General features: G+C 37.3%; 1 pseudogene; it reads left to right on the top strand.

Annotated features, from left to right (window-relative positions):
• Positions 1-989: 989 nt before the first annotated feature.
• On the top strand, positions 990-21,702 carry LOC127452678 (2-hydroxyacyl-CoA lyase 1-like; annotated as a pseudogene).
• The last annotated feature ends 2,345 nt before the right edge of the window (positions 21,703-24,047 follow it).

Below are 24,047 nucleotides of genomic sequence, written 5' to 3' on the forward strand. Positions count from 1 at the left end.
GGTCTTTTGACAGTTCTTTTCTGCTCCCCATGGCTCAGTATCTAGCCTGCTCAGTGCATCCACGTAAGAGCTAACAAACTCATTGACTATTTATACACAGGCACTAATTGCAATTTAAAAAGCCACAGGTGTGGGAAATTAACCTTTAATTGCCATTTAAACCTGTGTGTGTCACCTTGTGTGTCTGTAACAAGGCCAAACATTCAAGGGTATGTAAACTTTTGATCAGGGCCATTTTGGTGATTTTTGTTACCATTATGATTTAAAAAGGAGCCAAACAACTATGTGATAATAAATGGCTTCATATGATCACTATCCTTAAATAAAAGAAAAAAATAAATAAATTTTTTTGCATGATCAGTCATATTTTCAAAATCAATGCCAAAATTTTACAATTTCTGCCAGGGTATGCAAACTTTTGAGCACAACTGTATTTGGCAACAAAATCGAAATTCCAAAGGTGAACACATACCTTGACTCCAGGGGTCTAAAGACAAAAAAATCAAGTCAGGAATGTTGGTGTCATTTTGGAGTCAGACCTAAGCAATAAGTAAATCAGCCTACTGTCATCTAAAAAATATAGCCAGAATAAGATGTTTTGTATCCAGTCAAGACTTAGAGAAACTTGTTCATGCATTCATCACCAGAAGGGTAGACTACTGCAATGGAATCCTAACCGGCCTTCCCAAAAAGACCATTAGACACCTGCAGCTCATTCAGAATGCCGCTACCAGGATTCTCACCTGAACAAAACAAATCTGAGCATATTACTCCAGTCCTCAGGTCTTTACATTGGCTTCCAGTTACATTTAGAATAGATTTTAAGGTACTATTACTCATTCATAAATCAGTCAATGGCCTAGGACCTAAATACATTGCAGATATGCTTGTTGAATATAAACCTAACAGACCTTTCAGATCATTAGGATCAAGTCAGTTCTAAATACAGAGGGTTCAGTCAAAACAAGGTGAAGCAGCGTTTAGCTATTATGCCACCTGCAGATGGAACCATCTTCCGGAAGAGGTCAGATGTGCTCAAACAGTAGCCACATTTAGATCCAGACTGAAATCTGTTCAGCTGTGCATTTATTCACTGAGCACTGAGCTGCACTTTCTGATTGCACTGCATAATTTTATTTCTGTATTATTTTTCTGTTTTATTCATTTTAAATAATTTTTTACTTTTTACATTTTTTTTTATTCTTATTCTTGTTTCTTGTTCTTAACTGGTTTTAGTTTAAAAAAAAAATTATATCTTGTATTTTCTTTATCCTTTTTATTTAAAGCACTTGAATTGCCATTGTGTTTGAAATGTGCTATATAAATAAATTTGCCTTGCCTTGCCTTGCCTTGCCTACAGAGCTGAGATATTCTTAAAATCTTTGTTTGTGTTCTGCTGAAGAAAGTCATATACATCTGTGATGGCATGAGGGTGAATAAATGATGAGAGAATTTTCATTTTTGGGTGAACTATCCCTTTAAATTAAATTTTTGATTAAATTGATTTTGATTAAAGACTTTTAATAAATTGTGATGAAACAAAATATATGACAAGTGGCCATAGACATAGGTTTCTGTCATTTCAATGGGTTTGTGAAAGGTCAACGCAAACGTGTTGCTTTTCTTAATTAGAGGTTTAAGGTTGAGTTTAGCTCAATTTAAAGGTATTGATTGGTGAAATTATCACTCATCTCACCTGAAATGGTAGGATACTGGCAGATACTGGCTTTAACATAACAATAAACATTAACATTACATGAATTTAGTTGACTTTATTGCAGATTCTTTTTTCTTTTCTTTTTTTTTAATTTTTTTTTAGGTTTTCTAATTAGCTAGCGCAGCTTCTTTTTTTAGTATTATCAAGTTTGTTACAGTAAAAGAACAACAATAATCACAAAATAAGCCCCTAGCAATATTCAGATCAAACCTATGGTACTGTAAGTGACTGAACATTGTTTAATTGTAATATCAGCAAGTGATAATTGATTCTCTGAAGAAAGCTTCCCATAAATGGGTAGAACAGATTAAAAAAAATAATTTGTAAAAAATTACAAAAATGTGCTAAGTAGCTCTCAGCAAAATGGCAGCAGAATTAAAATATTGTATGAAATATTTCAAGCTCTTTCTTTATCATTCTCAGTGGGATATGAAATTCAAAAAATGCTCCAAGAACAGAACTCTCTCCATGAGCCTTCACACTTTAGGTTGTTAGCGTTACAGTAAATAATAATTGGTTGTCAACCCTGGCCCTCAACCATATTCATTAAAATATTTCCTATAATTTCAATTCCTGTATTGCACTCAAAGTTTTTACGTTCGTCATGCCCCTTTAAAGGTTACATCCATGAATATCACCATCATTATAAGAGGCTATTCTGAGCTGTATGTCTCTAAGGGAGCCATGATGACGCTATAAGGTAAGTTAATTATATAAAATTATGGCACTCAGTGTTCATCCAGATTTTCTTTGAATAAAAGGAAATGGTAATTTGCCAGAAGTTGCAAACTGTTCATATATGGCATACCTTATTTGCTGTGTATAAAAGGATGGGGAGGAAGCTTTTTGGAAACAGAGGCAACCCAACTGCAAACTGACCCAGCAATCACTGGAACTGCAAACATGTGAGTTGCCGACACTTTTTGTGGTCAGGATAAGAAGCTTTTGCTGTCTGAGAAAGGTGATCCAGGCGCTTCATGCTGTGGTTGTAATTTCTCTCTCTCTCTGTGTGGTGTGTGTGTGTGTTTTGCATCTAGGTGGACAGTATTGGCTTTGATAACATTGCTGATCGTCTCTGTTGAGTCGGACCACTCAAACACGGATGAATGGAAATCTCTGAGCAACCCTCAGAGCAGGACCCTGGTGAGTCACACACCACATTGCTGTTCCATTCCATGTTTCATGTTTTATCTTTATTTTGTTTCATGTTTTCTCTTTCACTTAATTCATCTCTTCTTGCAAAGATTCTTGCAGTAGACAAATCTGTCAACTTCTGCTGATTTTGAAATTAAGCAATTAGTGTGTTTTTTGAATATTTCTCATTCACAGAAGTTATGGTTGTTGCTGGTGTTTTCAAAATCCATGTGGTGAAATGAAAACTTGGAACAAAGGAAGAATTTCAGATAAAAATTAAATCTGAGATTTTTTTTTCAATAAAAAGTCTTCAGCTGCAGGCTTTGAGGATTATGCATGCGTGCTTCTCAGAACTTTAAGTAATTGGTATATGAATTGATAATTCATGTAAAAATAATTAGAATAAGAGAACAATATTTATTACATTTTTGTCAGGGATGTTTTCTTGTCTTTCTTTTATGTTTTATAACTTTGCTCCAGTGTATGGTAATCAGCAAATAATGGAATGGACATCATTTAGTATTTTTTTGCAAGTCTTTTTATAACATATGCTGCACTTCAAATTCATCTCTCTGATGTTCAGTTTTTCCAGATTCTGCAGTCATATCTTGAAGACAGAGAGAGTGAAGCTCGAGCAATGGGCAGGAAAACAAACGAAAAGGAGAACAAAAACAGCAATATGGCAAATACTGGTTATGACAAATACAATCTTTATCTTCACAATGACATTTATTATGTTTAGCTGAAGTTTTTTAAAAAAAATTTTTTTTTTTAACAAATGTCTAGCTTTTAAATCGGGTATCATGAGAAATGTTAAAGTTATTGTGTCTGTAATGACCTTTTACACAGTAAAACCTCTTGCTTAACAAATTTCTGTTTCTCATTTCTCTCTTGTTTTCTTTTTTTTTCAATCCACCTTTTTCACAGGCAGCGAAATTATCCATAAGGCTTATGTGTTCCTCCAATGCTGATGCAACAGACTTCTGCTTCACAGATTATTCCCATTACCAAGCACTGAAATATCACTAACAACAGTTAAAAATGCGTCTGTATTTACTTAATGTCAGTCACTTTCTCACTAATGTCAGCGTACGGACATTCGGTTTCGATGGCAATCCCTGAATAGATGAACACAATCACACACATTTACACAAAGTTACTGTGTGTGTGTGTGTGTGTGTGTGTGTGTGTGTGTGTGTGTGTGTGTGTGAGTGAGAAAGATAATTCACGTATATGATGTGCTAGGTTTAATTACGTTTTTGTTGAGCACTTCAGTATGAAAACATTTAGGGAATCTAGAAATCCCGACTGGATGCTTTTTAATCGGAGTGAAAAAAAAATGTATATATATATATATAGTGTCTCAGTTCCTTCCTGAGCCTAAGTCTTAAATTTTTTTCTCTCTTCCTAAATTTTTTTTTCTCTCTCTTCCAAAATTTTCTGAGGAGAGAAAAAAAATCTTTTGAAGAGAGAAAAAAAATTTAAGATTTAGGCTCAGGAAGGAACTGAGACACTATTTCTTTTTTTTTTTTTCACCGTGCGGTTCAGAGCTTCCGTAAAAGTCAGATATCGTCCACACAAATCTTCTTTCCATCTACGATAGACCCTTACAACCAGCACGGCGACCACCAGTAATGTTAATCTAGTTGACAACAGCAACTAAGTGGAAGTGTGGAGCATCCGAGAGGAAGTCTCTCCCTGCAATGGGATAATACTAGGAGTAACTTATTCACTTGATTTTGTTCAAGAAAGTTATAAAATTTACTTGACAAAAACCATCAATATTGTGTTTATGAAGATATTATCTTTATCTTATGTAAGAGTGTTTTTTAGACATTATTCTTTGGTTCCTTTGGGATTGTAAGATTACTTAAAATTATGACAGTCCTGTAGTTTAAATCTTTCTAAGTGTTTCTTTTACAGAAAAATAATAATAGATAAGACGCTGTACACAATATAATTAAAATAGCAGCTATGGAAAATGTCAAGGTTTTTCCTCTAATAAGGACTTTCTCCGGTACAGATTCTCACAAATCTGTTTTTCGTGAATCTGTGAATTAGATTGGGTCATATTCCAAAGCCTGCTTACCTCTCTACACTTAGTTTCTGTCCTTAATACTGATCTGCTAACAAACTGCCTTATAAACAGATCTTTTTGAAATCAGCATTAAAAAACAGCATATTTTTTTTATTTTTTTTTCATGTTGCAGAATCAATGCACAGTGCAGTTCTGCTGATATGGTTCTCTTTAAACTCATAGCCCTTTCTTTGGACAGGCAATGGACCTTAAAATGTTTTCTCATAAAGATCACAATGAATTACTGATGAGAGGAGGAGAGGAGGGGAATGCTGGTTCAACTACCCTGGCAACATATTGAAGAACCCATTGACAGAGAGGCAGACATATCCAGATATGAACAGAAAGCAAGTCACTAGTTATTTATTGAGGAACAAAATAAAAGGCTCATGAATGTGGACAGATTTTTGTTAAACAATTGGCTGACTTCATAAACGTTCACATTCATAAGACTTGTTGGAAGGAATTCCAGATGAGTTTGTAAACTAGAAACAAATTGAAAGAACATGAAAACATGTGTTATAATTGCTTTTATTAATAGACAAATAATCAAGTGTGATTTTTGCAGTTTTATAGTGATAATATAATTATTATGATTTTATGATAGTATAATTATAACACTTAAAAAATATTTTAGCCCATTTTTGAGATTTAAACATCAAATTGAAATGTGTAATGTTTAAAAAAAATTAAATAAATAATACTTGAATAATTAGTAATTTATTTTTATTAAAGATTACTCAATTCAATTGCATGGAATTTTGCAATGAATTTGAAATGCGTAAATCTTAAAATTATTTTTTGAGTGTATATAATTAATAATAACAATTATGAACCCATTTATGATGAAGCTACACTAAGTTTTGCTGTACCAGTAATTAGGCACAGCATATTATCATTATTCAGACGTCCTTTTTGAGTGCCAATTTTTTCAAACATGATATAAAAGTCTCGGTTGAATGTATCTTTCACCTGCTCTGTTGTTGAACTTGGACAGTGTCAAATTTAAATGTATATTACATATTATATAGGCTATGTAATGTAATATTTATAAGCTCAAATGTGCTCAGTCTTATTAGTCAATTATTAAATTCTAAACATCTGTAACAACTGAAAAACAGCATTGACAAATATGTATTTTACCTTTTAGTGTTCATTGGATTACCAGAATTTATTTTTATATTATTCTATTATGTGCATCAGTAAACATTAATTCCTGTAATACATTTTCATGCACTTTAGATAAAACATTATATCACTTAAAAAAAAAGTGATTGCACTGAATGATGACATCATAATTTTCAAGTGTCATTATCAATAAAGTGTGAGTCTAGAGTGTCTTCGACGTGAATTCAACTCTGGTCTCCATTTGCAGAATGTGCAGTACATGTTTGGCATTGTTGGTGTGCCAGTCATCGAGGTGGCCATGGCAGCCCATGCAGCAGGCATCAAGTATGTGGGCATGTGCAGCGAGTAAGCAGTAAGACTCACTTTTCACTTTTCTTTCAAATAAATCCCAGTCTGGTTACAATGAGACCATTTGGGTCTGTTTCTACATGTGTCTTCTTTCTCCCAACTGGCCTGCTATGCTGCATCTGCTATCGGCTATTTGACAGGACAGTATGCATGTGTCTCCATTCATTTCATTGCTCAGTTTAACTAGTTTAAAGTTGTCATCTAATGCTGAAGTTGTGCTTCCCCCTCTAGCCCAGCCGTGTGCATGGTGGTGTCTGGACCAGGACTGATTCATGCACTTGGAGGAATGGCCAGTGCTAACATAAACTGCTGGTAGCTTCCACACAGCTGCTATCAGTTAACATTATTGAGAATAGACCTTAAATGGGCCTTTTTATATATATATATATTTGTCTCTTATTCTTTGAAATGCTAGACCTGTCATTGTTATTGGCAGCTCATCTGATTAAAACCAGGAAACCACAGGAGCGTTTCAAGAGTTCCCCCAGGTTGTAAATAATATATTCATTACTTTGTTTTTATTCTTCTAGTGTTTCTCTTAGTCTTTATGACTGACTTTTGTCTTTCACCCAATCAGGTTGAGGCCTGTCGTCTGTCTAGCAAGTTTTCTGCTCGACCAAGCAGTCTTGAGATGATAGCTGTCGTTGAAAAAGTAAATATCTGTTATAAATCATGAATTGCTGTTTTGTTAAAGACCCCATGAAATCAAAATTGGAGATTTGTGGCTTTTAGTCCAAGGCCATCTGTATGCTAGTGTAATTCTGAAATAAACTTTCTGCAAATATTTGCATTTAATGTACAGTCTTTCTCTTTTGGGAAAATAGACAAAAAGTTTGATGACTCTTGTTTGAAGAGGTGTATAAAATTTGTATCTAATAAAATGCACCCTTCCCCCTTAATACCACCAAATAGCAATAGCCATTAGAAAACCTTGGTTTTGTCATGCTTTGAAATAAACTAAAAGCCAAGAAAAGAAAATTGCATTTGTTAAACCATTTCATGTGGTCTTTAAATGAAAAAAATAAATAAATAAATAAATAAATAAATAAAAATGCTTGTTATGTAGGCAAAATATGCAATGCATATACAATTGTCATACAGTTGTTATGCAACATGGAAACATGTTTATATGTTTTTTTTTTTTGTTTGTTTGTTTGTTTTTTTCAGGCTGTAAGGAACACGCCCCCAGCCATCCATAGACATAAACATAGACATTACTAGAGACATGGTGAACGCCAAAGTAGACCAGGCCAGTGTTGGATGGGCCTTATGTGGACATGGAAATTAATTATAGGAATAAAAAGCTTTACAGCCAATGTTACACCATACAGTATTTTATGTTGTGACCACTTACTGATCATTGGTTTCTTTTGCATTTGGAAATGTTTTGACAGATTTTCCATTTGCTTGTATTTCCATTCAAACACTAAAAGCAAATGGTGTTGAATTTAGATAATCTGCAAATGTGCATACATTGCATTTAGATTTTAATCTTCATGTTTCTCAGTTACATGTCTCTTTCTGTGTCTCTAGGTTTGTTTACTGTTGTCCTGATCCTCTGGTGAGTCAGGCTGACAGCAGGGAAATCACACAGGCTGTCCGGCTGGTCCGGGAAGCTCAGAGGCCTCTGCTCATCATTGGCAAAGTTGAACCAGCTAATTAAGTAAAAGGCAATTTCACGGTGAAGGCTAACCACCTAACATGTATCCCAAAAGCACAGTTAACTAGATGGAAATACAATGACTGTGTATGAAACTATTTGCACTGGATCTTTGCTCTAAATAAATGAATCAAATCTAAGTGAAATCAGTGTTGAGCATACACTGTATTTCCAGGATCTTTATGATCTGTCAGACTGATATAGCTTTGATCTGTTGCAGGTGTGGCGTATGCCAGGGCGGAGAGGGAGATGAGGGAGCTGGTGGAGGTGAGTGGACTCCCTTTCCTTCCCACTCCCATGGGAGTTCTACTGGATGACCACCCCAACTGTGTGGCTGCAGCAAGATCCAGGTGTGTTTTTAATTTTTTATTGTTATTATATTATATACACTACCGGTCAAAAGTTTTGAAACACTTGACTGAAATGTTTCTCATGATCTTAAAAACCTTTTGATCTGAAGGCGTATGCTTAAATGTTTGAAATTAGTTTTGTAAACAAAAATATAATTGTGCCACCATATTAATTTATTTCATTATAAAATTAAAATTGAAAAAAAAAAAAAGAAAAAAACGTTTTTGAAATTGATGACTTGGACCAAATAATAAAGAAAAGCAGCCAATAAGTACCCAACATAGATGGGAACTCCTTCAATACTGTTTAAAAAGCATCCCAGGGTGATACCTCAAGTAGTTGGTTGAGAAAATGTCAAGAGTACATGTCTGCAGATTCTAGTCGAAAGATGACTACTTTGAAGATGCTAAAATATAACACAGTTTTGATTTATTTTGGATTTTGTTTAGTCACAACATAATTCCCATAGTTCCATTTATGTTATTCCATAGTTTTGATGACTTTACTATTATTCCAAATGTGAAAAAAAATAAAAATTATAATAAAGAATGAGTAAGTGTTTCAAAACTTTTGACCGGTAGTGTATATTTTCTTATTTTGGTGATCATTCTCTGAAAATGCAATGCTACACATTTATTGGTGTGATACCCTTCTCTCTGTGTTGGGCTCTGTTGCAGGCTGATGTTGTAGTCTTACTGGGTACCAGACTCAGCTGGATTCTCCATTTTGGTTTTCCACCTAAAGTAGATTCCATCCTCATGTGAAGTTCATTCAGGTAAATCACACCTTTGACAGTGTAGAAGTTTTTGCCCCATAACCACAAAGGAACCTGGATCACTAAAACACTGTTCACACTGACAGCGATGTTATCCTGGAGGTTGCTGTACTATTGGTCACTGGCATTCCTACTGCTGGTCGCTCTAACATTATTGATTGGCTACTCAACTGGCCATAGCTTTTGAAAATCTGATCCCAATTGAGATATACTGCCAATAAAAATAAGATGTCATTCTAATTTTACAAGGAATAATTTTTCTTGCTGCTTAATGTTAATATTCTGGAGGAAAACATGTTTGTAAACACAGTAGGGCTGGGCAATAGGACGTTGTAATCGTATATTGACGATATCTGTCAAATATCCTGATGTCGATTGCAACAGCCATTGACTGACATGATTGACAATATCGGTAAGTGAAAAAACCATGGAGATGAGAAGTCACCAAATATATTAAATAGTAACCAAATAGTTATCATGCACTTACATTTTTAAATACTAATCAAAATATTGAAATGTTAAATAGATTATTGATTCAAAAGTCCAGCTGTATCCAGTTTCAGTGATGACATGTTCTCTGAATAGAATGAAACATTTTCCAGGTAAATACGCTATGGCTTAGCAACTACATAAATACAGCACAGATATTAGAAATTTCATTATTAAGGAAATACAGCCTGTCGGAAAAAATATTTTGTTATGAATTGTCATTAAGGCTAAAATAAAAGTGTGAGAAAATTTGTCATTATGAAAAACTTTATTCAAATGTATTAAAAACACTTTGCTTTGTGACAGGTTCTATTCATCTTCCACTCCATAAATAAAAGTTTTTAATTTGCAGACCGTGGAATAAACAAAAGTTTTCTTTTGAAATAAAACTATAGCGTGCATAGGCATCATTAAACAACATTGCCACTTTCTTAGGAAAGCGCTGTTTAAGAAACAAAGATTAAAGTGATTAAATCATCAAATAACATTAAAACACATTCACTTTGAACCTAAAATATACAGTAGTTTTATTTCATTTTCTTTAGATAGCATAAACTGCATTAACGAATACAGTGGAAAATATTAGGCAGCATTAATTGGGAACACAAGGGAATTTTTAGGCTTATATCTAATAGGAAATCTGGTGTTTTCTATTGGTTTAAGCGCAGACTAAGTAAAGTAAATAAACTGTAGTAGCTGTTTAATGAAAGTAGAAATTATGTGGGTTGTTTTGAACTTTCTAGAGGGAATGGTTTGTTTATATTTAATTTATTATTATCATCATTATTAGTATGTTAACATTTATAATTGTCTTTAGGTCTTAATTTGTATTGGTAATTTTTCACCTGTTGTCATAGACGGACACTTGCATGAGTGTGTGCCAGTGAAAGAAGTTGAAGATGGTACATTTTTGTATTTGGGGAGGTGGTTATATATGATTTTTTTACCACTTCATTATTTGAATAACTTTTTCGTTCATTTGAAGTGCAATGTGAATTTTGACAAATCTTTGGTTTAAGTTTTTCTTGTTTTAATAAATGAGTTGAATTAAAGAAGTTAAATCAATAAAGCAGAAATAATCCATGATCCCTCGGCAGTGGGGGCAGGGGGGTTGATGATGTAAATAGATATTGCACAAATTATATAGAACAGTACAATTTCACACAGTAACTTGCCTACACATATCTCACAAGAGCTTCACTGTCTTTACTAGAATCACTACCATTGGTAGTAGCAGCACTGCGTAGCTCCTAATATGTGGTTCGCCATGCTCTCATTGAACATCAATGACTTCAGGATGCTTTGTCGCTGTAATTTGCTGTCAGTGTGAACAAATGCCACTTAAATGTTCCTTATTCCAGATCATCTACTCCACCGCACACAGGATTCCTGTGCTATATTGTTTGTTTGTTGTTGATGTGTGAATGTTTGTTCAGGTGGATCTGTGTGCTGAGGAGTTGAGTAATAATGTGAGAGCCGCATCTGCTCTACTAGGCGACATATGAGCTGTGGTCAGCCAGGTAAACAACACTGAATACACTGTGTTTTAGTTCTATTTGACCATTTTCCACCCTGTCTTTGAGCCTTAGAATTAATCTGGCTGTTGCTACTGTACTTTTAAGACTTTATGAAAATGGCTAAATTATGATTGGCTAAATTCTTCTAATGTGAAATGAGTAACAAGGCCTCATTTCTCTTTTTCTAAACTGTTTTGAAGTTGCTATAGACTATCAGATCAGAGCCTTGGAGATTTTCATCTGATGCTGAATGGTGGGCGACATTGAGGGAGAAAATGACTGCCCATGCTCAGATATCAAAGAAGTGTGTGTGCTGGGAGCATACTTGAATTAAAGAAGTCCTATTCAAAAGAAATCCCAATCTATCAATACATTCATAATTCATTTTCAATAAGCATGTCAACTGTGTGTTTAAAGTTTACGTTATTGAACGGCCCATCATTATTTTCCACAGACTCTTGCTCTCCAGTCCACTCTTCCCATGAATTATTTCACAGCATTCCACCACATCTCTGAACTTTTTGATTTGAATGTGCAGAGTAAGATTTATGAAACTGTAAATCAAATTGTAAGCAAAAAAAAAAAAAAAAATGCATAAGCACAAAACATTTTGTAAAGGTGTAAATCATGTTGCCAGTGTAATTAAAAAAAAGATTTGCAATATTTTAGTGTAATTCATGTGTTGTGAATGTGTAACTTCATATTAATAAAAAAAACAATATATATTCTTTATACTTTTCTGACTTAATTTTGTTATTCATCTGCACTCCATGATCGCTGGGATTACTACTACAATACTAAAGCTGGGAAATAGCTTTAAACAGCTTTAAACTAACAACTTCAGCATTCAGCGCTTACCTCTTGCCGGAGTTTCCACATTGGAGAGGACATACTGTTCAAAATGGCAGAGAAGATTGCAGTTTCAATAATGAATGACTCTTGCGCACCAGCTGCCGCAAAATAGGGAGGAATACCCCTGCTCAGACGGCTAATTTTCAACTGAGAAAATATGACATTATCTTCAGAAAGCTGACTAACACACTGCAGCATCTCTGCTTTAGAGTCATGACTCGCTCCATATCCCTTTCTCTCTCTCTCTCTCTCTCTCTGTCTCAAACACACACACATCCTTGTTACTCCAATAACTTGTTAGAAACTGCCCAAGCCAACTAGTTCTAAAGTGATGTTTTTGAGAGGCTTGGATGCATCATTTTGTTTGAATCAGCAACGGCAGATTCTGATCTGATTCTGATCTGTCACGTAAGAAAGTAGTTACATGCACAAATGCATTTTTTGTGACCATACTCAGTTTTTCCTCATTTTTGTAAATTGAACATTGAACAGTTGTATACTGTATAAGCAATATCACACTCACAATCGTGCTATATCTTGCTCGTGTGATATTGCTTAAATATATATATATATACACTATATTGCCAAAAGTATTCGCTCACCCATCCAAATAATTGAATTCAGGTGTTCCAATCACTTCCATGGCCACAGGTGTATAAAATGAAGCACCTAGGCATGCAGACTGCTTCTACAAACATTTGTGAAAGAATGGGCCGCTCTCAGGAGCTCAGTGAATACCAGCGTGGTACTGTGATAGGATGCCACCTATGCAACAAGTCAAGTCGTGAAATTTTCTCGCTACTAAATATTCCACAGTCAACTGTCAGTGGTATTATAACAAAGTGGAAGCGATTGGGAATGACAGCAACTCAGCCACGAAGTGGTAGGCCACGTAAAATTACAGAGCGGGGTCAGCGGATGCTGAGGCGCATAGTGCGCAGAGGTCGCCAACTTTCTGCAGAGTCAATCGCTACAGACCTCCAAAGTTCATGTGGCCTTCAGATTAGCTCAAGAACAGTGCGTAGAGAGCTTCATGGAATGGGTTTCCATGGCCGAGCAGCTGCATCCAAGCCATACATCACCAAGTGCAATGCAACGCGTTGGATGCAGTGGTGTAAAGCACGCCGCCACTGGACTCTAGAGCAGTGGAGACGCGTTCTCTGGAGTGATGAATCACGCTTCTCCATCTGGCAATCTGATGGACGAGTCTGGGTTTGGCGGTTGCCAGGAGAACAGTACTTGTCTGACTGCATTGTGCCAACTGTGAAGTTTGGTGGAGGGGGGATTATGGTGTGGGGTTGTTTTTCAGGAGCTGGGCTTGGCCCCTTAGTTCCAGTGAAAGGAACTCTGAATGCTTCAGCATACCAAGAGATTTTGGACAATTCCATGCTCCCAACTTTGTGGGAACAGTTTGGGGATGGCCCCTTCCTGTTCCAACACGACTGCGCACCAGTGCACAAAGCAAGGTCCATAAAGACATGGATGAGCGAGTTTGGTGTGGAAGAACTTGACTGGACTGCACAGAGTCCTGACCTCAACCCGATAGAGCACCTTTGGGATGAATTAGAGCGAAGACTGCGAGCCAGGCCTTCTCGTCCAACAACAGTGTCTGACCTCACAAATGCGCTTCTAGAAGAATGGTCAAAAATTCCCATAAACGCACTCCTAAACCTTGTGGAAAGCCTTCCCAGAAGAGTTGAAGCTGTTATAGCTGCAAAGGGTGGCCCGACGTCATATTAAACCCTATGGATTAAGAATGGGATGTCACTTAAGTTCATATGCGTCTAAAGGCAGATGAGCGAATACTTTTGGCAATATAGTGTATATATATATATATATATATATATATATATATATATATATATATATATATATATATATATATATATATATATATGCAAATCAGTATATATATGCACATGCAAATCTTTTAGTCACTAATTTACCTTTATACTAAAACACAATTAGGTATGTCTTTAAATGGAGACTTATGCACAGTTCTAACAACACTACCAGTCCACGTATTGGAATAATAAAGTCATAAAAATATATCGATATAAATAACGTGGAAATATCGGAATTATGTAATGACCAAAAAAATAAATAAAATAAAACTAAGCAAAACAAATCAAAACTATTTTACATTTTAGCTACTTCAAATTAGCCACTCTTAGTCTAGATTACAGCTCTGGACACTGAGCATACACTCAACCAACTTTATGATGTATCTAGCTGGGAGCTGAGTTCTTATTTAAGCTGGACACTGTGTGGCTGCTTTTCCTTCACTATCTGGTCCAACTTTTGACTGGTAGTGTATATGTAATTGTAACAGCTCGGGAAAGGAGGATGCGGGAACTGGAGTAACAAACAACAAAACTTTAATCAAACAGATCACCAACTCATCTCCCTCCCACTGATTAGGCAACTCAGTGCCGGGCGTGTATCCTCACGGCCTGGCCACACCCTCCTCCTCGTCACACTCCTCCACCACCTGATTCAGGCCGGGGCCATCTCTGGAGGGGAGACGCTGCCCTTCCGGCCATTCCGCCACCCGACGGACCTCCCCGCCTCCTGAGAATCTGAAAGAGATGAGGGGAGGGAGGGGGAGAGAGAAAGAGCAAGCTGGAGAGAGAGAAAGAGAAAAGGAACGCTCTTCTTCGGCTCCCACGGGCACGCCGCCCACATGGTCTTCAGCCGCTCCTCCGCCCCCTGGCGGATGACAGCCGCTCTTCCTCCCCCTGGTGGATGATAGCCGCTCCTCCATCCCCTGATGGACTGCAGCGGTTTCTCTGCCTCCCGGTGGATGGCAGCAAGTCCTCTGTCCCCTGGCGGATGGCAACGGCTCCTCCGCTTCCTTGTGGATGACAGCAGTTCCTCCGGATCCTGGCGGACGGCAGCGACTCCTCCATCCCCTGGCAGATGGCAACGGCTCCTCCTTCTCCTGGCAGAAGGCAGCAGCTCCTCCGCTTCCCAGCGGACAGCAGCGGCGAGTTCTCCCAGACAATGTGCCCTTCCTCCTTTCCCGGGTTTCGGCACCAGTGTGGCAGACAAGCCTCTGGTTCATCGGGAAAGGAGGAAGCAGGAACCAGATTAGCAATCAAAAAGACTTTAATTCAACATAAAACACTGAACTGAAACATAACAAAAGCACACACACAAACACTGCTGCGTGCGTCTCTCTCTCCCTCTGGCGTCCCCGACTCCTCCTTTTATCTCTCTCCCGCTGATTGGGCAACTCAGTGCAGGGCATGAATCCTCTCAGCCCGGCCATGCCCTCCTCCTTTTCACATACCCCCACTGCCCGACCAGGAGGGGAGGAGTTGCCCCTTTGGCCATTCCATCACCGGCTGGTCTTCCCCACATCCTGGGTACCTGGGTAGGACGAGGGGAGGGGACAGAGAAAGATAGCTGGAGAGACAGAGAGAGAGAGAAAGGGAGAGAAAAAAAAACTCTGGTTCCCGACCACGCCGCCATTCGGTCCTCAGCCAGCTGTCCAGCGATCCTCCACGACACCAGGCGATGGCACTGGGTTCTGCCCCCTGGCAGATGGCAGAAACTCCTCCGGTCCCCGGCAGATGGCAATGGCTCCTCCGCTTCCTGGCTGACAGCAGCCGCTCCTCCGTGTCCTGGCGGACCGCTCCAGTAACATCAAACCACTCCTCTCCTTGACGTCGCGATCCTCCATCAGTGGCGAGGGCTATCTTATGGCGTGTCTTCCTCCAGTCCCGGGTTTTGGCACCAGTGTGGCAGACAAGCCTCTCGTTCATCGGGAAAGGAGGAAGCAGGAACCGGATTAACAATCAAAAAGACTTTAATTCAACATAAAACACTGAACTGAAACATAACAAAAGCGCACACACAAACACTGCTGCATCTCTTTCTCTCCCTCTGGCATCCCCAAAGGTTGTAGGTTTATACTTTACAAGGAGTGATGCATGAACTCACCATAGTGCGTTTAATATAATTTAATCTCAGGTTGCTCTAAGATGACTGTCCCTATAATAGCTGTACTGTAAATATACTTAAGCAATATCACACGAGCAAGAGTGCCATATGGCCCTACATCAGCACTGCTGTGATTCGGCCGCAGGCAGAGTGCCATTGGTAATCACAGCAGTGCTGATTTAGGGCCATATAGCATGATTGCGATTGTGCTATTGCTTATATACAACAGGTCAACGAATAAGTCAATTTTAAAAAATGAGGAAAAACTCATTTGTCACAAAAAACGCATTTATGCATGGAACTACTTTCTTATGCGATGAACCAGAATCTGCTGTTGCTAGTATAAATCAAATGATGCATCTAAGCCTCTCAAAAACGTCACTTTAGAGCTAGTATCACGGCTTGGGCTATTTCTAACAAGTTATTGGAGAAAAAGATGTGTTTGTGTGTGTGTTTAAGACAGACAGACAGAGAGAGAGAGAGAGAGAGAGAGAGAGAGAGTGGAGTGTGTGCGATTACCTGAGTTAGTCGTGACTCAAAGGAGAGATGCTGTGGTGTGTTAGTCAGCTTTCTGAAGATAATGTCATTTTGGTCAAATGCATCCTATATTCTCAGTGGAAAAATAGATGTCTGTGCAGGGGTATTCCTCCATATTTCGTGGCAGCTGGTGCGCAAGAGTCATTCACTATTGAAACTGCAATCTCCTCCACCATTTTGAACAGTATGTCCTCTCTAATGTGAAACTCCGGCAAGAGGTAAGCGCTGAATTGCTTCATGTTGAAGTTGTTAGTTTAAAACTGTTTAAAGCTATTTCCCAGCTTTAGTATTGTAGTAGTAATCCCAGCGATCATGGAGTGCATATGAATGAAAACACTGGCTGACTGGCGCTGACTCGCACTTCTCCTCAACTGGCTCATATTACATACAAAAATGGTCTTTTGTCACCACCTGCTGGCTAAAGTCTTTAATGTCACATGGAAAAATGAAAAGATACACATAGCTCTTTTATACATCTGTGCTGCTCTTACACTTTAATTTAGAATGCCACAAACACAAGTGGAGTGGTACAAACAGAGAACCGCCTTAGTGCTGATTAATTAATGCAGTGCAGTACCATAATCTGTACTTTTTGTGCAGGTTAGATGCAGGTACTTTTGGCACTATGGGGGTGGGCCCAGGCTTTGCCATCGCTGCAACAGTTTTGGATCAGGCACAGAAGAGTGCTCAGAGAGTGGTATGTGTAGAGGGAGAAAGTGCCTTCAGTTTTTCCTGCATGGAGGTGGAGAATATGTGCAGGTATATCACATGTTGCACTTTCACTTACATTGTTTGTCATTCTGAATAAGCCTTCCATAATCTTCCATTTACAAAAGACAGTTGGCTCCATCTATAGGACATTTGAACAGTGCAAGAGCATTACTATTATGTATGATCATTATATTATTACTGTGCTGTCTATTACTGTAACCACTATGCTACGGTGTTTGACATATGCTTGATTTCAAATAGGTATAAACTGCCAGTCATCATCATAGTGATCGACAACAATGGCATCTACAGCGGAGTGGATCCAGAGACATGGAGACAGATGGTGAAAATGGGAGACATGACCACCATGTGAGTCTAGATCCTCTTAAAAGTTGAAGTGTGTAATTTTTTCAATGTTGAATACTTGCTAATTTTCCATTTTAATGTGCAGAGACAACTACAAGCAAGCCATAGGCATAGGCTAACATCCCAAAGAGTGTAAACACTGTGGTTGTGTGATGCTTTAAAAACACTGCTGTTTGTTTGAGCTGCCCAACGTGAATTTCTAGGTCAAACAATGGTGTGAGTTTGGGGCAGGACTTCCTGACAAAAACTGTTTAACAGGGAATTCACTAGTTTGTCTGAACAATTGCAGATGGGGTTCGAGGTTGAAGTGTTGGTTTTTGAAAAATGTTTGAAAAATTAAATGTTCTTTTGATGCCACTAGCGCTGCAGTATTTTTAACTTGAAAACCTTTAACTTGAGGAATCAAACACCAAACATAATAGTGATCCATGTGTTTGTGTGTCTCAGTGCTCCTCCAGTAACCCTGCTACCAGAGGTGCAGTACAAGCAGGTGATGAGCGCATTTGGGGGTTGTGGGTATCTGGTTAGAACAGTAGAGGAACTCCGCAGTGCACTACCTCCTCAACGTACTTATAAACCTGGCCTCAGACCGCACAAATACACAACAACACACTCTTGTTCAGATGTGGTGACAAATTGATTCTATCAGTTGGAATATTAACCATTTCTAGGATGAAACACTATAATTGAAAATTGTATAGTTAAAATGTGAAGTGTCTTTTGTGTGTTTGTGTGTGTGTGTGTGTGTGTGTGTGTGTGTGTGTGTGTGTGTGTGTGTGTGTGTGTGTCAATGATAAAGGAATATTCTGGGTTCAATACAAGTTAAGCTCAATCGACAGCATTTGTGGCATAATGTTGAATACCGCAAAAAATTATTTTGACATGTCCCTCTTTTCTTAAAAAAAAAAAAAGAAAAATCAAGGTTACAGTGAGGCATAGGGGTGGGTAAAAATTTAGATTTCCCAATGCATTGCAATCTTCATTTGAACAATCTCAATATCGACTCTTAAATGTTTTAATCTATGTGCAACCCTCTACTACAATGAGAGTAAAACACTCGCATTTGCAACCAAATTTGCACCATGTGACTATTATGTATATATTTGGCAACTGGCTGGTTAATGTTTAGATTTCACTCACCAGTAATTTTGTAGTATTGTGATGGATTATTCAGCAGCGAAATCCTTTCACAGCATGTTGAGAGTAAAAGTTGTTTCAAGTAATGTGTGTCCAATGACGAGATCCATGCAACCCATTTGTCATTGAATAATGTCTTTTAAAAACGTATCTGTTCTCTACAGTCCATTGCTGATCAAAAACAACAAAAAATAAACATTTAATTCTAATCACGCATAGCACAGATGAGATAAAGCCATTCAAGTCTCTCTTGTTAACGTGCTCATTTACAGAAATAGTTTTAGGTTTTTAAGGTTTTCTTAGAGAGACAGGACCAGTTTTAGCACATGTTCAACAAATCAATGTAAATATCTGTAAATAGTAAAAACATGTCAAAAATAATAATATATGCAATATAATATCACATTTATTGATTGAATACATGGATTTGTTCATTTTTAAAAAGCTACAGTGTGACCATAATAATGAAAAACTAATCAAATATAATTATTAAAATTTATATTTTCATAATGTACCTAGTTAGTAGGTCCCCCCTGCATAATTAACAGCATTAGCTAGGAGAAAGTTTATTTCATATGTTAGCAAAATGGGAATTATAATTGAAATATACCCATATGAATCAATATCGAATCGAAATTGGAATCGAATCATATCATATTGAGAGCTTGTGAATCGGAATCTAATGAAATAAGGCAATCTGTATCAATTCCCAGCCCTAGTGAGGTACTTATAATGGGAGTCAATGGGGCCAATTTTTGGAGGGTTTAAAAGGAAGAAATGTGAAGCTTATAATTAAAAAAAAAAGCACTTACATTAATTCTTATGTTAAAACTTGTGTATAATTTGAGCTGTAAAGTTGTTTAAATGATAATTTTTGCAGTCATTTTAGGGTTGTGTTACATCATCATGGCAACGAAGTTGTAAAATTGGATATAACTTTACACAGAAGTTAATAAGCGATATTATCACCCTTAAAATCATGTTAACGCGCATATTGTTAATGTCTTGTGGCTATACTTTTGACAGTGAGTATTTTAACGTTTACCGACTGGCCTCCATTCACTTCCATAGTAAGTGCCTCACTGGAACCCAGATTTTTGCTTTTTTTAAAGAAAAGGAGGGATGAGTCGAAATTAATTTTGTGGTAATCAGCATTATGCAACAAATGTAGTTGATCAAGCTTAACTTGAATTGAACTCTGAACATTCCTTTAAAAAAAACTTTAACCTATCCCAACTTAATATGCAGAAACAACTATAAGTAAACCATTGGTATGTTGAATTTCCTGAAAAGTGTAAACATTGTGACTCTTCGGAGCTATCAAAGCATTGCTCTGTTAGTTTGAGCATCCCGACAGACCATAGCAACATTGGCTAAACCAACAACATGAGTTTGGGGTGGGACTATCTGTTTAACTGACCATTGAGGAGGAAAAGAGGGCACTGTTCTTGAAACCTCTTTGAAAACAATCAGTATTGTCGTAATTCTGTTTGGTGCTGCAAGAGGTGCAGAAGTTACTTCACCTATAAGTAAGTAACTACACAGGGAAATCATGTTACTCACTGCTTATCCACTTCCTGAATTTGGAAATTAAAAAAATAGGGTGGTGTAGTGTAGTGGTGAAAGTTCTGGTCTGTAGGTCTGAACCCAAAGGGGCGACTCATGAACTACCACCATTGTGTCCTTGAGTAAAACACTTAACTCCAGGTTGCTTCATAGGGAATGTAACTTTCAAGGGGTTATGATGTGAGAAATAACATTTTCCTTGATTTTTTGACATTTAAGATGTGATTGTACTACAAAAACATATTGTAAGTTTCAGAACTCAAAACTTCCTCCTCACTGCAAAAATAGCATTTGTTGAAAACAAGCTACTAAAACAACACGTTTTCTACTTCCTCCACAACAACACAACACGCCTACTTTACCTTATCACTTCTGTAGCCCCACCCAGTACTGGTGAGCAGTGAGATGGCAAGTAGAGCATCAAGAGCCAATCACAACAGTGGGCAATTACTGTCAGGTCTTCAAGGAGAAGTAGCGTTTCTGACAGTGGGTCAGAATGAGGGTTGGAAAATCATCAAGTTTTACAAATATATGACATAATATATTTTTGTGGGGAAAAAAAAAAAATTTACTAATATTATAAGTGAACTTCAATGAGCATATTAAAATAATAATAAAAAAGACTTGTCATTACCCCTTTAATAGTGTGTACTGTAAGTTACTTTAAATAAGGTGTTTGCTGAATGACAACCCGCTTAAACGATCGAAATCTAGTGATTTATTGTTTTGGAAACTGTTGTCGTGTCCCAGACAGAATTCATAACTTCATGAGGCTCCGTGGTACTGAAAATGTCAACACTAACACATACACACATACACCTTAAACAGATCTGACCTTTCTATTCTTGAAAGTTATGAGACCCCATTATTAAAGGTTGATGCTCTTTGTTATGCTGCATGTATCCTGGTAACCACACACAGGCATATTGAGGTATTGGGTGTCACAGCGACCATGGAACTCTGAAACTCGCTGTGTATCCCAGATTGGCACTCAGAGGGTTTCCCCCAATGATGAATAGAAAACTTTAAAGGATTACAAAAGAATTTTGAAGTAAACTGTATAGGATTTACTTTTTTAAAGGCATAGTTCATCCAAAAATGGTAATTCTGTCTTAATTTTGTTCCGATGTTAGGCAGCATGTTAGTCTAAGTCACAGCCTTCATTGGTGATTTTTCTTCCATGCAATGAAAGTGAATGGTGACTGAGGCTTTCATTTTGCATAAAATCTTTTGTTTCACTGAAGAAAGAAAGTTTATTATTCATTTTTGGGTGAACTATACCTTTAATATTCATATCCTCTTCAAATGAGCCTTTGTATTTGTGTTTATCTCTTAGGAGTTTCCATGGCTGACACGTTCAAATCTTTAAAACCTGAGAGAAGCATCGGATGAGATCAGATCATGTCTCAGTGCTTGACCCAGGGCTGTCCCATGCACTACATTTGGTTAATTTACTGTAGGTGGCAGCATTTCCTATAATATGAAACAATTAAACACAAAAACAGTATCAATTTGAAAAGTTTTATTCATTTTATCTATATTTTCATACAGCTGCAGTTGAGATTTGCTTATCCAAAATTAGTTTCCAAATGAGTTAACCAGGTTAAAGGTTAAGGGGGACAAATGCATTTCCATTCTGTTCCCTGTCCACATTTAATAGAAACAAAAAAACATGGATATGACATGATCTCAGTCTTTACTTATTTAAATACATTTGCAGAGATTTCAGGGCTTTCTGTAAATACTCTAAAGAGAAAACACTAACAATATAAAATAACAAATAAAGGGAAATTACACAGTTTAGATAATGCAGATTTGATTATTTTAATACAGACCAGTTTTTACCCATTACTAATGTTCAATTAGTTTGAACAGCTGCAATCCAGCCAGTGATAATATTGACTAATTTGATGTGTAATTGATTATAATAATTACAATGACTTTTTTTAATTTAAAAATGTTTTATCCATGCAATATGCAAATAGTAGGGATGTTAAGCAATGTATGACTGTACACTGGTTATGGCTGATGCATATTCAGGGTTGTTGTAACCTTACCTGATCTTAGGTCAGTGTGATGTGCTTGGCTTTAGTGGGGTTCTGTTTAAGCTCATCTCAGTCTCTGGTTAATTGAAATGTTCCTGGCCTCCTCTTGTGCTCCTTCGTAAAGTATTACTGTGCTGCTTTATCAGAGAGAGAGAGAGAGAGAGAGAGAGAGAGAGAGAGAGAGCTTCTCCCTTCTTAGCCTTGGCAAGTACACCATTTTCAAGATGCAAACTGGGGTATTGGAAGTGTTCCCAACCATTATAGGGCATATAATTTCAAAAGAACCATTTTTACAGCTGAATGTGAAAATGTGTGGATAAGGGTGTTTATTTGTGCAAAAGCAGCCATGTTACTGAAGCTTTATAATTTTGTTCTTTGTTGTGCATTGCAAACAAAAATGCCCTTGTATAAACTTGATTACCTTAATTGTTGTGCATTGTTAGTGTATAAAAATTGATAGTGATTTAAAAACATTTTTGTAATAACTACTTTAATTATGTTATGTTAATGAAATTTGATGTTCTTGGTACCATGAATGACTTCAAATGTCGTGGAAAATTAAAAAGTGATTCATAAGAACCCATGTCTGCCTTTCTTTCTTTTCGTCTCCCTGTCTGTCTGTCTTTGTTCTGCACTCTCACTGATTGAAGGCATTTACAGGCTGTATCTCCCTGTTGTGAAGCACTAGGCTTTTAAATGGCCCACTTCATAATTGCTCCGTCATTAATTCAGAGGGAAAGTAAAGGCGGCAATAAATCGTGATTAGCGCTGGTCAATACATCCTGAAAATACACCAAGTGGGAGAGAAAGATAGAGAAAGGGAGGTGGGGGTGGGGAGTTAGGGGTCTGGAAAACATCTGTGATATTCCACTACAACGCATGCAGGCTAATTCTGTCATTTTATGCTTGTGTGTACATTACATCCCTGTGACAGCCCGTCTCAGATTCCAGTCCTTCAGTTTCTTTGACATTACAGAGTGTTAGGCACCAAGCCACAGATTACACCAAAACATTTTGGCTATTTTATGTTTTTATATCAACTGGTTGTCCAAGACACCAATGTGGAGTTTGCCCATAGCACTTTTGACTTTATATCATAATCAAGGGCGTAGCAGCCGTCCCCCGCACTCTTTAAAAAATGTGATTCGGTCCCCCACACTTTTCCAAGCTAAACCCATACCAAGTCCAAATGGTGGATTTGTATACAGTATTCTTTGTGTTTTGTTACTTTGGGCTGATTGAGCGACCATCCAGCCAATCACAGGTGAGTTTCATGAGCCAAAACAACTCTTACGTAATAGGTCGTCAGCCAGGCAGTCTAATCAACAAGGCTCCGTTCATTTCTACAAAGTTACTTTCAACAATGCTCATTTATCCATGTTTTTTATCAGCATTGATGTTGATCTAAATTAATAATCTAGAGACGAGGAACATGCAAACGAGAGTTATTCATCCACATATCATTACTGATTGACAGCATTATGTGAAATGCACTGCAGAACAAAAACAAACAAAGGACAATCCTTCTTTTAAGCACACATTGTAAGTGGAGTTTATGTCAGTACCTGAGTCTTCATCAAGTTATGCTTTTTACATTATGTTTGTGAGGTAAAAGTTTGATTGGTTCTTTTTGCCAATTTAAGCAGATTACTAGATCTGTGTTAAATATGTAAAGCTATTTTTAATATCCGC

The sequence above is a fragment of the Myxocyprinus asiaticus genome, chromosome 15, assembly GCF_019703515.2.
Source record: "Myxocyprinus asiaticus isolate MX2 ecotype Aquarium Trade chromosome 15, UBuf_Myxa_2, whole genome shotgun sequence".
Taxonomy (NCBI): Eukaryota; Metazoa; Chordata; class Actinopteri; order Cypriniformes; family Catostomidae; genus Myxocyprinus; species Myxocyprinus asiaticus.